Source organism: Perca flavescens, chromosome 20 (assembly GCF_004354835.1).
Source record: "Perca flavescens isolate YP-PL-M2 chromosome 20, PFLA_1.0, whole genome shotgun sequence".
Taxonomy (NCBI): Eukaryota; Metazoa; Chordata; class Actinopteri; order Perciformes; family Percidae; genus Perca; species Perca flavescens.
In genome coordinates this window covers 11118753-11133188 of record NC_041350.1, presented here as the reverse complement: position 1 = coordinate 11133188, position 14436 = coordinate 11118753, and the positions used below count along the sequence as shown (strand labels likewise).

Here is a 14436-nt window from a genome sequence, read left to right as displayed (position 1 = left end):
TCACCGCAATATTGATATCGAAGTATTTGGTCAAAAATATTGTGGTATCTGATTTTTCTCCATATCGCCCAGCCCTATATTCATAACCCATACCAATATTCTTTACCAATCGGAACAAATTCTCCCTTCAAATTGAAAAGAAAATGGTGAAAGACTTAACGACCAAGATGCTAATGTGTATACTAGTGAAAAACTTGGACCCACTGTATGTTGTCGTCGGTCCAGTGGCTCATAACCATCCTTTTATCTATAATCTTTAACTTCTGTACAGTAACAAAGGTTCTTTCTTGATCTTGAAAACAGTTTGACAAAAATAATTCTCAATATGGAGTCCAACCTACTTGTTTTTCAAAGCTTTTAACTGCATCTTGTGGCCCTCCGTAGGCATAATGGAGATGACAAATGAATAACATCACCTGGTTGGACACGGAGTTAAGAAGTATCTGTCAAAATTTGTTACGGTTAGTTTAAAGCCACGTTGTACTGGTTTAGACCCTGAAACAGAATCTGAATTTCTAATCTCATATTTACTTTCATTTGGATTTGTTTACGCTGTCTAGGAAAAAGAAGCAGATCTGTGCCAGCTCAGGGAAAATCCATATTTAGGCCAGTTTACCTGCTGAGTACACGCATGGAGTACCCCACAGAGGGGTCCGGGGACCCTTGAAGGACCTTAAGCTCCACAGCAAACAGGAAAATAATTGCCATTCTTTAAAATCAATTGAGAAATGAATGTTTTGGGGAAGCTTTGCATTCCTGTGCTATATCATCCTTATTAAAAACATGGCGTATTGCGTCTCTCTGTTGTTAATCTCTTAAATCACTGATACAGAAATACAGAAATGTTTGGGAACCCCTGCGCGACAGCACGTTTGTTTACAGCTCTCTCCCTCGCTGAAGAATGTCTCACGTGGGTGTCCAGCCACTGTGGGCGCCACCTCCCCATGAAGACACCCTCTGGCTGTCAGCTTGATAGTGTTTTCCAGCCAATTCCCTACTGTTCTGAAGCACAAACAAGTCTATTCTGCAGAGCTGATTGCAGCAAAAGTTTCGCAAGAGAAAAAAAAAAAAAAAAAAAAAAAGGTGTGTGGGCGTACAGTCTTTGGATGCTCTCCAGATCATTAAAGTGTCATGTTTCAGCCTTAGACATTCTTTACTCCTTTACTGGTGAACACTGAGACACATTCTCCACTTGTAATTCACAGGGAGGAAAATATACCCATAAGTAAACAGACGTGTCTGTGTGTGTGTGTGTGTGTGTGTGTGTGTGTGTGTGTGTGTGTGTGTGTGTGTCTGTGTGTGTGCGTCAGTGTGAGGTAAGAGAAGACACAACGAGGCTGGCTATCATTCAGACCACACACTCATTACAAGCATGATGAGTGTATTAGTGTAATTGGGTAATGAAGGTGAGTATTGTTATTCTCCAACATGTTGACAGGGCTATAATACACACCATGAGAGGGAGCCAACAAGTCAGCTAAGCTGGTTACAGATGTGTGTTTCTTTGGATTTTTCTTTGTTAGGATGAGAAAAAAAATGTGTAACTTTACCCTTCCTTGATATACATGCTTTTACTTTAACAGGTAAATCAATCAGCTGTGTATTTTTCACTAGTCAACATGCTCTGCAGAGCCTTTTTTTCTGTTTGGCATTGACTCTTTCTCTGCAGTGCCAGTTTTACACAACAACCATTTATGCAGCTGGTTAAATATTTACACAGGTAAAGTAGCTCGCTCAAGGGTACACAGTGATATCCCAACTGGGCTTTGGGCCTACAATGTGTGAAAACCCTTCTTTGCATATGGACTCTGTGCACCTGACATTTGATGTGGCTACGTAGGTTGCTTTGTATTTGGTTTACGCTGCTGATTGACAGCACACAGGCCTATATGTAGAAAATCCATGGCTGCAAGAATATTGGGATTCTCACAATTTAAAATGATTGTTGTTAGAAATGTTTTATTTTTTTTAATTTGCCTATAATATTCTTTTTTTTTTGATTATTTTTTGGGGCTTTTCCCTTTATTTTTTGGGAGTGACAGTGGATAGACAGGAAAGGTGGGAGAGAGATGTGGGGATTACACACAACAAAGGGCCGCAGGTTGGATTCAAACCCGGGCCGCTGCAAAGGACTCAGCCTACATGGGGCGCACGCTCTAACTGGGTGAGCTAGAGGTCGCCCCTTGCCCATAATATTCTTGTCACTGACATTCTCTAACATTCTATAGTGAGAGCTAAATTAAAGAAAATTAAATTTTTACTGCCAGTTTGCCAGTTTTCAAAGTTCACTGTGGCAAAGAAGGCCTGCCATTATCAGTTTAACATATACAATTTGCCTTTAGGCTGGGTTTTATAATGGTTGTAGAAGGTGGCAGACAGGAGGCTACAAACAATACTATCAAGTAGGTGTGCACATACACAAATCTTACATTGTCTTTATGATAAATATATCATAAAAATAAGTTATTGATGGCTAAAAGAATTAGCCTAAGGCAGCAGTTCTCAGCCTTTGTGTGGCCCATTATAATAAAGCAGAGTCCACTTGTGACCCATGTCTCCAGTCACATTGGTTCATAGATTATGACCAGGTCAAAGAAAGAGTTTTATTTGAAAAATGCTTAGAGACTTATAGGATATATTTGTATTCAGTAGTTAACAAGAAAAAACACAATATTAAGGAAACTGAAAAAAAAACGAATACAATTTTGTGTAGCATAATAACTGTTTCTGCTCTTCTATCTTGCTCATCATCGCATGACCCCTCAAATTTATCTTGTGTGCCTATAAGGGACACTAAAGCACTGGTACTATACGGTGATTACCATAATGATGATTATGTGGCCATGTACACATTCATTTCCTTTTCTCTTTTTTTTTTTTGCAGTTACAGCATTCAACTAATTGAAATTAAAATTAGGAAACATATTTGTTATGTCGAGCAGCCAGATGCCAAGCGTGTGCTTCATGGCACGCCTTCAAGCTAAAATAAAAAGTTTCTAACTGTCTAAACACAGTGTAAAGAAGTTTCACTTGGGTGACTTGTAAATTAACTAATTAATGGCTGTTTTCCACTCAGGTGTGCCAGTGTAAGAGTTTTGGTATTATACATTCTGGCTCAGTGGCAGGGTACTGGCACATTTAAATGGAACCAACCCGTATTAAATGTTATAGTTGCACCTGTGCTTCCCCTGCAATGAGAACTAATAATTATAGCTAGTAAGAAAGGTTTATGAAAGATTTTAAAAGAATTGATATGACACCACTGTAATTGCCTATATGGCTGCTCACCACAGTAGCTTGTTAATATTCAAAAAATATTATTATGTTTCAACAGGTGTGAATCACTGGGTATGTTAGCACAGCTAATGAGCCAATCAGAGCCACGCAGCAGAAGTGAAAACACGGCGGTTGCCAGTATGGCCAGACCACACGGTGTGTTGTTGTTGTTTTTGGCTAGCGCTGAAGTAGGCATTTCTGTCAGAATACTACAGTACTCACTGTAGACCTCAACACCCCCATAATGCCTTACATTCTCTTCACTGCTCCTTACATCTTCAGTAATGTTGGCTTTTATTCAGAAAATATGTTGGCGCCATCAGCTCGCGACCTTTTTAAATACTCGTCGTCTGCGACTGGTTAGCAAGAGCGCCGAGTCCTGTGTCGATGCTCCAAAAAGGTGCGTTTTTCTTGCCAAACTTCAACTTGTACAAGCTGTCATTGACCCATCATCTTGTAAGTCTTTTTTGGCAGCCACACAGGGGGTTTTGTCTGGTAGGCAAACCAGGCATATAGTGACTAATAAATAGGCCTCTGAAAAACACATCCATATGCTAAGAGTGATGCAGAGTGGCACACTGGAGGAAAGCATGAAACTCGAGAATATTCCTATATATTTTGTGCGTTCAAATGCAATGAATCTCAATAGTTTGGCAAAGTATCCAGTGCCAAGACTAGAATAGCTAACTGGTGAACGTGTTATTAGAGGTTTATTTTAAAGGTTCAGTTCACCTATGTTACAAACATATTTTCTCAAGTATAGTTGTAGACTCGTCTGCTGCCACTCCTAAACAATGCACGTGACAAAAATGTTGTTTGTGGTGCTAACCACAAAAGCTAACTTATCTTTCCATGAACACTGTCCCTTGTTACTCTGCGCAGTCCACAGAACTGTAAACATCAGTGGTGGAGAAAATCTTCAGATCTTTTACTTAATTTAGTAGATAAACCACACTGTGAAGCAACTCTATCACAAGTAAAAGTCCTACATTTAAAAAGTGATTTATATCAAGATATTTAGTGTACGCAAAATGTACACAAATAGAGGTAAATACTCATAATATAGGAAATGACTTCTGTGAGAGTCATACATGTTATATTATTGGTTTATTCTTACTAATGATAAAGGGTGTATGTAAAATGTTATTGTCGTAGGGGATCCAGGTAGAGCTTTTTAGGTTTTGACAGTTTTATATACTGCTGGGCAGTTTGATTTATAACAAGTATACAATTTTAACTCAAGTAAAGTAACTACAATTCAGTGCTGGAGTAAACATACTTTCATGTAGATGTGTATGCGTAGTTTTTTTGAACAGCATATTTAAAATTCCACTCTCCTCCTTTGTGTCAGGGTAGACGCGGAAGTCTCAGATTGATATCTCAAACCTGGGCAAAGAAAACCTACACTACAGTATCTGCAAGGCTAGATACCACCCCATGTGAGTGAGAAAATGTGTTCATTTGTAATTTGGTTGAACTGACCCCTTAATTGAAGTTGACCACAGTTTCAAAGGTGGTCAATTTAAATTAACCTTTACAACCTCTACAGACTGTTGTAAGGAGTGTGTCCTCCTTAAAAGCCAGTCTTCCATTGGGTGCACACTGCCTCTGCAACAAACACAATCACTCATTATTTGAGTGTTGTAAGGGTCCAATGTTGCCATACAAGTGGAGTTCATATTGGAGTTAATTGTGGCATCAGCCACCCCATCAACTCCCAGACAACCAAGTAACAGCCCAGCTTATCTGCCACACTCCAGTGCCTGCAGTCAACCAGTCAGGGTGGGTTTTGTGTGCTCACATTGTTTATTTTAGCCCCCATTAAAATGTGGTGGGGTGGCTTTCTCTCTCCGGGGCTCGGTGGCTACTGTGGTGGCCCCCCTTGGGCGGCCCACAAAAAGCTTGCCACTCACCCCATCTGGGTCCTGCAGTCACACCCTGTGGCAGAGCTGCGGTTAACTGTGGCTGTTGGCTGGTAAAGAGGCACAGTGAGGGTTCAAGGATACAAAAATCAGGAAGGAGAATTGCCATTCATCATAATTACCACTAGAGGGTACTCAGCCCCAGTGAGCTAAAAGAGGGTGAACTATTCTCCCTGTTTTTTCTTTTTCTTATCTCCTTAACATGGTCAGCACTTTTTCACAGGAAGCATGAGGGAGGATGTATGTGTTTGTGTGTGTGTGTGTGTGTGTGTGTGTGTGTGGGGGGGGGGGGGGATTAGGAGAGATGTGGGTCTTAAAGTAAGTGGTTTTGAAGAGAAAAAGGGCAACTATGAGTCCTTGTCAGCTGTGTACTTGAAAGACACCTTGTGACGTCAGGTATTTTAATGCCTCCAGGGGCCTTTGTCCAGGTTGTTTAGTCTCTTTAAAAGACTACAATAGTGGCCTGTTTTATTTTGTCTGTGACGGAAAAACTATTAGACATAAAAGACTTTGCTCTGTCAGCAGCCACGCCCCCACCTTAAGCTTCACACAGAGGAAGATTTACCTCGCAGTTTATGTTATGTTAGTGTGTCGAAGCCTACTGCAAATATCTGTCTGGTATGTGGTCAATTATTTCTGTGTGTGTGTGTGTGTGTGTGTCTGTCTTTGTGCTAAAGTGAACTAGCAGGTTCCCATTCAGAACCATATAGCACATCTAGGGGAAAAGAGAGGAGGTCTTTGAAGTTTTGGTTCTGCCATCCGTCTCCAGCTAACTGACTTTCTTTTCATGCCAGCCATTGCAGAGGCCAGGCCCGTTGAAAGAGAAACGCCCCAACTGGCTTCTCACTGCCATGTCGCCATGGTGAAATGACAAAGACTACACTCACGTGCCCCTACTGACAGAAAAGCTCCTCTCTGTTTTGATTCGGCTTTTGTCCTGTCTGTGCTATCTTAAAACTGACTAAGCGTTCAACTGAGTAGAGAAGCCTAGAGTAAAAGGCAATTAAACTTGCTGCCGAGGTTAATGGCCATAAGTGCCCACGCTGCAGGTGCTGGCCCTCCGTCCTTGGTTTCTCTCAGATCTAAACAAAAGTGCCTCCTTTACTCGCCAGCAGCCGTAGAGGATGCTATGACATTCAGCTTTAACACTGGAGGAGGATAGGAGGAGGAGAATGAGGGGAGATCTATTGATTGCCCTTAGCTGCTCCTTCATAGCCTGTGTGCAAGGCTCGTGTTGGCTAAGCCCTCTAGCCTAATGGCTTTTAGACATCCATTAGTTTGCTGCAGGCAGCGTGGTTTAAGTAAGTAACAAAAGGCTCTGTCAGAATGCTTTAAGCATTAATAAGACAGTCAGTGTTACCTCTCCAGCCTGTCAGCTCATCAGGAACGCACAAGTCAAGATCACAAGGCCAAAAGGCTGGTTTACTGCAGGGATTTTGAGAGTTTCTTTGGCTACGCTGTTTTCGGTTAGCCCTGAGCCGGATTAGCTTTTGGTCTTTTGGGAATTTGTTTCGATTGAGCAGTGAAAGCTGTGGCTCACTCACCCCGTAAACTTGCAGCGTCCCTGGACTTGTGTGCAGTAAAAGTCCCGTCTCACACTGACATGTGAAGAAGTGCCAGGAGTTCTGAACATTTGCACGGTTCACTTAACGAGGAGAGACCTATGGCTCAATACTGGGAAAGGGGCTCAATAGGAATGGGGTTAGAAGTGCAGTGTGTTTGGTGTTATATGGCAACGGAACCGCAGGCCTCGACCAGCATGAAAGGCAGAGTCTGTTGGGTTTTGGGGAGTTTTTTTTTGTTGTTAAGCTGTTTTCTGTTCTGCTCCTAAAGCCATCTTGTTTTTATAAAAGTTGTTTGTTAGGAGCATGGTCCTTCTCTTTTGCAGAGAAAGGCGCTGTGGCCTACACTGTTTCAAATCCCTGTAATTATTGGGTCCTTCTCTCTTTGATGGTGCACACACTGGCATTATATCTAATATGTGTATGGGTTGACACATACGCCCAAATACGTTGAAATACATGCACATATACACTTCCTTCTGAGCCCGGATCACATTAGTTTTGATTCTTTTTCACCAGTCTGTGTGTGAATGCTTCTGCGGTGACCCATTTTGCCCAACAAACTCTTCTGCTTTCTGGATATTGTGTGGTGTGTTTCCCCCCGGTCTGTCTGTCTTTAATGCCACTGTGTCCCTGCAATCCCTCAAAATCCTGGGCTTTAATGCATCGGTTACCATATTTTTCCACCGAGATGACTGTCGCTTGCCGGGAAGCCATCACGTTGTGTGTGTATGTGCGTGCGTTCACTTGGGCCATTTTTGGAAGAGTCCCTGTGTTCTCTCTGCATCAGCGCTACGGAAGCCTCCTGGGTACGTTTCTGCTGCCCACATACACCCAAGAATCTTGCTTTGGTTGGAAGTGTGTCTGTTTTTTTTCCAGCCATCATAAAGAAGACAAACTCCTCTACTGTCTCCCCATCCTATATTAACAAGCTGTGTTTGGCCCTGGGCTCACCATAACAGGTCCGCTCTGGGTTGCCGCTGGCTACAGTAAAAATCAACACCTCCTCTACCCCAGACTGAGACTTTTCAGTGCTTAGATCCAGTTTTCCCCCACAAATCTCTAGTTTTCAATCTCAGTTGCTTGGTAGTTAGCTAGATCCAATTTGACATTATGCAATAATAGACAATGTTATTATGCTTTGGCACCCGCTAAGCTTCCTCACTTCCGTTTCATCTATATTCTATGCTTATAGCAGTCCATTTGTTGGCAAGTTTTTTTCAAGATTACCCCTTCACCATCAGTGCCACCTGAGGAATATCTTAGAGACAAGGACAGATCTAGACTGGCTTCTTATGGCTGGCTGCTCTCTGGTCTGCCAACCGAGCAGGAAACAATAGAAGGCCAGAACAATGAGCTGGCTGCAGATCAGTAGGGGCCTGCTTGGCCTCTCCCAGACGCTACGTCTTATTTCCTTTTTGATTACTCAAGCCTGCCTGATGAGCGGCACACTCACACTCCTCTGTGTCTGCCTGCCCGTGAGAGAAATCACAAAGACTTTTTGTAGGAGACTGGTTTTGATTTGGAGGCTGGAATGCCTTTGTGATAATGTCGCAAGATTTGTTGGCAGTGGTGTGATAGATGTGTGTGAGACAAAAGGAGAAAAGTTCTGGTTTAGTGTGGGGGGGGAGGGTTATGACATGTGTATGCCATAATTCAGACATTCAGGTATTAGAAGCTCGATTTCTGAATATTGTGTGGTTGAGTGTCCTGGTGTGCTTTTCTGTGAAGATTTATGTCAGTGTCCACTGATTGGCTTCCAGGATCTGCCCATAAACAGCCTTTAAACGGAGGAATAGTAGTGCTGGCACTGAAGTCCAAACTGTATTGCCACCCAAGCGTGCAGATCGCCCGCTGTGGGGTGGGTCCCCTTCGCCTGCCCCTCACTAGCTCCCACCACTGCTCCCACCACTGCTCTCTCTCCCCCCCCCCCCCAACCCTTCACCACCAGGCCGGAGGAAGGAAATCAAACCAATTACGGTTGTATTTAAAGAAAATTGGAGCAGGGCCGGAAAAGTGGAGGCATTTCCAAAAACCACGAAAAGAAAAACTGCAGGGCCGCTCTTTGGCAAAATACAGTGTGACTGTGAAGCAGAGTAGAATGGCACTTCTCTGAAAACAGAAGTAGAAATATTTTGTTGTGTATAAGTAATAAATATGTTCTTCATCTAAAAACGAAATATCAGCGTCAACCAAAAAACTGTACGATTCCTTTCGGTGTCCTCAATAATCTGTTTCTGTGTCCGTCTCACTGAGTGAGATTGATGGTTTTGCTTCCCTGGTGGACCTGTTTTGATGGATGGTTTTTAAGGACTGACTGTGTTTATGTTCAGGTCTGCCATGCCCTGCTGCGAGTGGCCTGCCAGAAGGCCGCACTTCATAATGTGGCTGAATACACCAATCCACACAAAATCCTCCTTGGCTCACTCTGCTGCTGCAGACCCTGCTGAGGTGCTGTATAGGGCCTCTCATAAAGTACAAACACCTGTAGGCTTCAAACTGGGAGAGAATCAAGTATTTGTATGTATTGTGCATCCTTTTGGCCACAATTTGTCACAGTCTGGGGCCAAAAAGCTTGTCTTGGATCAGTGTTGTATTTGCCACCCCCTGATTTGATGTATTCTCTTTGTTTTACCTCTCTCTCTGTCCGTCTCTGATCCTCCTCCTCGCTGTCATCTCTCAGGAAAACCCCCTCATTACTAGGCCCTGGATGTAAATGCTTCATTTTTCATCCCCCAACAATCCCTCTTTGTTCCACGGGCCATTTGGCTGTTATAATTCAGCACTTAAAAGCAATTATTCCTAAAAATGAATGCTCACTAACAGGCGTCTCGAGACTCTCAAAAGATATTTTTCCTCCTTCATCATCCTTTCTGCCTTATGGGCAAAAACAAAAGGAGAGGAAATCAAGGTGTCTGGTGTCTGTAGATCAACACAGGTACAACATTGTGTTATGTGTAAACTCACACATGTATGCACAGAAAAGGGAAAAAAAAACACACACACACACAAACTGTTACTTAACAAACTACTTCACATGCACACACTATAAAGAGTGTAAGATGAGCTCCCATTAAGGATGAAAACAAACCAGTGAGTGGGAGGTGTCCCCTGAGGAACTCCACAGTCGCTATAGTAGAACCATGGAACCATGGGAACTGGTTAGTAGAGGCCTGCAGGGGCCGCCACAGCCAGACACAGGGGTGTGTAATATTGACAGACAGACAGACAGACAGACAGACAGACAGACAGACAGACATACAGAAACACTAAAGCAATGGCTTTCAGTCACCTCACCTGTCTAACAATAACAATACATGACACTCTATTGGGTGTCAGCAGTAGCTTGATTAATTCATACTCGGCTTTGATTATCTTGATAGCTATGTTAACGATCAAAGTGCCAAAATAGCAACAGCAGTACAACTCTAACTGACTGTTACCGAAAGAGTGATGATATTGGAAAGATGATGACAGATACATTTTTTTTTTCTTGTGTTTAGTGACACTTGAGAGGATTAGGGGGAAAATGTTGTCGCTCCAACAGTTTATGGGTCAGAGGAGGCTGTAGGTCTGGTGGTATTCTCAGTGGTTTTCACTGATTTCTTTACAGCCACATGAGCCCTTACTGGTGAAAGGATCTTAGTCATCGAGATGACAGTCAGTCCCAGAATGACATTTACTTTTACAAGGACCGAGACGTACAGTAGAACTTATGCAACAAACAAAAAGAGAGTGGGAACAAGAAAAGCAAGAAAGCAAGGGACAATGCAAGCTTTTAGTGACCACTCATGTTCCCATGTGGCCTAAAACAGACTTGAGCAATCGTCCTCATTTTACTAAATACTTGCGTACACACGGATGAAAAAAGTAAGGGAGATAGAAAGATAGAAAGTGCGTGTGTGAACCGCCCATTTAGCATGTTCCCCTGCTTGAGCAGGAAGTGAACGGAGACCTTGTCCACAGGGATCTCTGTTTCCCCTTCTCTGTCCCCCCCCCCCCCACACACACACACACACACACACACACACACACACACACACACACACACACACACTCTGCCAGGCTCTCCCCCATTTACGGTGTGGTCCTGTGTGTGTGTGTGTGTGTGTGTGTGTGTGTGTGTGTGTGTGTGTGTGTGTGTTAATTTCCTGTTTTATAGAGGAAGCAGTGTTCGCATGTACAGATCATTATTCCGATTTTTATCTGTGAGAAAAAAAGGACAGAAAAAAAGATTGTGTCAATTCTCATGATTCTGTATGGGAAACAACGAGCATTGTTTCTGGGAAGCTGCCCTACTATCCAAGTAAAAACATTTTGGTTCACTGGTAAAGTGCAAATGCATAATCTAAATTAATCTGTGAAAAGCATGTCACTTCACATCCCCTCATACTGTATTAAATGTTCTTTTTTTCCCCTTAACTTACTAATGAAATGAAGGCCAGGTTGGTTAGACACAGAAAGCTGTGGGCATTATGCAACAACAAGAATCTTAATCCAAGCCATTAGGGCATCTAAATGAAAGTTTGCTGCTGTGGTCTTAGCCAGAATTCCCTCTAACCATGGTCTGAGCCACAGGTCCACCGTGCAGTGGTCTGTTGGCTTTCTGCATATACATGTATAAAGGCCTTCTGGTTTTAACTCATTTACATGGTTTCCTATGATGAGATGAGTGGGGAAGAATTGACTCAGCCTTGAGAGTTCAGCAGAAGATTGTTTAGAGCGTTGCCCTCCTCTACTTATCAGCACTCTTTGTATGACTGCAAGTCATTTAGGGCACTTGTGAAAATCGCTGCTGCATAATAATAAAAAATAAATGTGCAATTGTGCAAGCTATTAAGTCTGAAAATCTTAATTACAATATTTTCCAAAAATAGAAATGAGTTTGTTGAATGTTTTTGAAAAATAAATTATATTATGATTTCAAGACATTTCTTGAAACAGGTAAAGGTACATTCATTTCAGAAATGATCACTGATTTCAAGAAAAACAACATTTTAACTTAATATTTATGGCTTCAACTAACAATTGTTTTCATATTTCATATATTCTAATATTCATTTAATCTGTGAAATATTTTGTTGATTATTGGATTTATTGTTTGGTCTAAAAAATGTCAGAAAATAGTGAAAAATGCCCATTGACATTTCTTCAAATCAAGGTAACCTCTTCAAACAGTCCAAAACTTGGAGATATTCCCATAACTTCCTATTAGACAAATAAAAACTGCAAATCCTAACAGCAGAGAAGCTAAAGAACGGGAGAATGTTTGCTTGAAAAATGATTTGGACAGGTAATTAATTATCAAAATAGTTGCCAATTGTCAGTTGATTAATCTATTTGATCATTTGTTCTGTTAATCTTAAACTTTTTAGAGTGGTCTTGCGCCGCTGTTGATAAAACATCCCTAAATTTACAGTAGTTCTTACTTAGGAGTTTTCAGACGAGAATCTAAACATTTAGGAATCGCACAACTACTCTTTCTCACACACGATGGTGACCTTAAAGTTATGGTGGCATCACTCTAGAGCGCCCCGATAGTGAGACTGTTTCTGCATGTGCCTCTCGTAGGCTTTCAGTGATCCTCTGGGTCTGAGCGGGAACAGGGTCCTGGCCCCGTGGAGAGGTGCTCCACTGTGGGAACTGGGAGCTGCCTGGTGTATCGTAACACAGAGCGGTCTCTGTAGACCCGAAAATGGATGAGAAACTACCTTTACTGGGATCCCTCTGAACCAGGAGAACCCTCTTTCTCTCTCTTTCTTCGTCTCTCCCCCAAAACCCCGCTCCCTGTCAGCGAGGCAGCACTAGTCATCAGTGTGAGAACTGTTGCATCACAGCTCTCGTGGTTTCTTAGCCCCTGGCCCCTGTGTTTCTTGGTCAATCTGTGGGAATCCTGATTTTGGACGGCAGCCTCTGTTCCCACCACCAATCGGGTTAGAAAATAGACTTCTGGTCGTGTACCAGGCACCCAAACCAAGCCGGTCTTAGCCCGCTCCTTCTCACGGGTTTGGGGGAGGAGAGGTCAGCGGCTGCAGAATAGAGCCTAATGGGTTTCGTATGCAGGTACCGCAGAAGCGACACAGGATACTGTGTCCATGAGAAATGAGAGGGTTTAAACGATTCTGTGCTCTTTCCAAAACACTCCCTCTCTCCGCTCTCTCTTTCTGCTTTTCTCCTGCACCTCTTCCTCTGTCTCTCTCATTTCAATTTATAAATAGCGCTTTAATCTTTCTCATCTTTCTGATTAATCGAAGATAAACTTGTGTGAAGGACAAGGCTCGATTTTGTTACAAGCCAAAATCAAAAGACGTGCTGTTCACCAGAACACATGATTGACTTGCCAAAGTATTTTTTCCTCAATGATTCTCATTGTTTTAGGGGTTCTTTCCTGTGACGTTCACAATCATGCCTCCAGTTCTCTTTATATTTCATCCACTTAAAAGCAATTTTCTATGTCGTCTTATAAAGCAATTCATCATGCCTTTTGACTACAATTACATCCAGACAAGCAGCTTCATCCAGGCAAACGTTTCCCCTCTTTCCTGCAGTGTTTCAATTTTCGGAAGAAGAACAGTGTAGCGGGAACAGAGAGAGAGATGAAAAAAGCAGCTCGGCTCATGTACGTCCATGACAAAGACGGAGCCAGATGAGGGCTTCTCTGCTCCCCACATGTGGACGAGAGAGTCGAGTCTCAGTGTGTGTGTGTGTGTGTGTGTGTGTGTGTGTGTGTGTGAAGACAGCTGGAAAATTCCCCTGAGCCCAGTCTAATTGAAAGCTTATCATCTTCTCTTTGTGCTTCCTGAGCGGTGGGGGATCAGCAGGGAGCGACGCAGAGAGCAACTCTGTGATGAGACCTGGAGGAAATAGTTGGGAATGTTTTGAGACGCTGCAGATCTGTCTCACACTCGCACTGTGAAGTGGAGCTCAGGCTGTCTGGGTGGAGGGTGGCGTGAGACCTGTCAGCAGGGGATTGTGCGTGAGGGAGTTTCTTGTGTGTGTGTGTGTGTGTGTGTGTGTGTGGAAATGCTTTGAGTGTGCAGAGTTAATTGAATACAGTGTGTATCAAGACTGCGTGTGTGCGTCCTGAGGCTTTGCTGTTCTGCCAACACCGCCCCCATAGAAGGCTTGACACAGACACAGCAGAAGCCATACAGAAGGAAAGAAAGGATAGAAGTGAATAAGAAGAAAGGATAAAAGAGGAACGTGTATAGATACACTACAGGAGTGTATAAACAGGAAAAAATAAAAGGGTGACTAATTTGAAGATGGAAAAACAAAGCATTTAGAAGTGAAAGCCCTTTCATAGTACATCAACAGGTGGCATTAGTTTAAGAGGGAGGAACTGTGGGTATTGTATTTCAGGTTAACCACATGAGACATTTGAAATCAGACCACCCGACAAGGTAGCATCTCAAGTGTTTAATCTTGTGGCTCTGCTTCAAATGGGCCAAACCGATGCCATCAGCGCCGCGCAAATTAACAACCACATAGCTGGTAAAAAAGACGGCCGACATTCCGAGCTTCTCCTGTATTGTTTTTAACAAGTGACAACTTGCCGACGTGCGCTAACATGGAGGCTGCCAGGGCGGTGTTGGATTCCTGAGCTCCGCTTCATTTATGCTCTGGGTACCGCTGTGTTGACAGCTGAGGCATTTTCAAACCCCTGAGAAGTGTGG

General features: G+C 42.9%; 1 long non-coding RNA gene across 2 annotated transcripts; it reads left to right on the top strand.

Moving 5' to 3' along the window:
- Positions 1-3442: 3442 nt before the first annotated feature.
- LOC114546715 (uncharacterized) lies at positions 3443-14303 on the top strand. Of its 2 annotated transcripts, none has more exons than XR_003691077.1 (3): positions 3443-3676; positions 4633-4715; positions 13309-14303. It is a non-coding gene; the product is annotated as an uncharacterized LOC114546715 (long non-coding RNA). The 2 variants fall into 2 exon arrangements; XR_003691076.1 differs by having other exon boundaries at positions 4628-4715.
- The last annotated feature ends 133 nt before the right edge of the window (positions 14304-14436 follow it).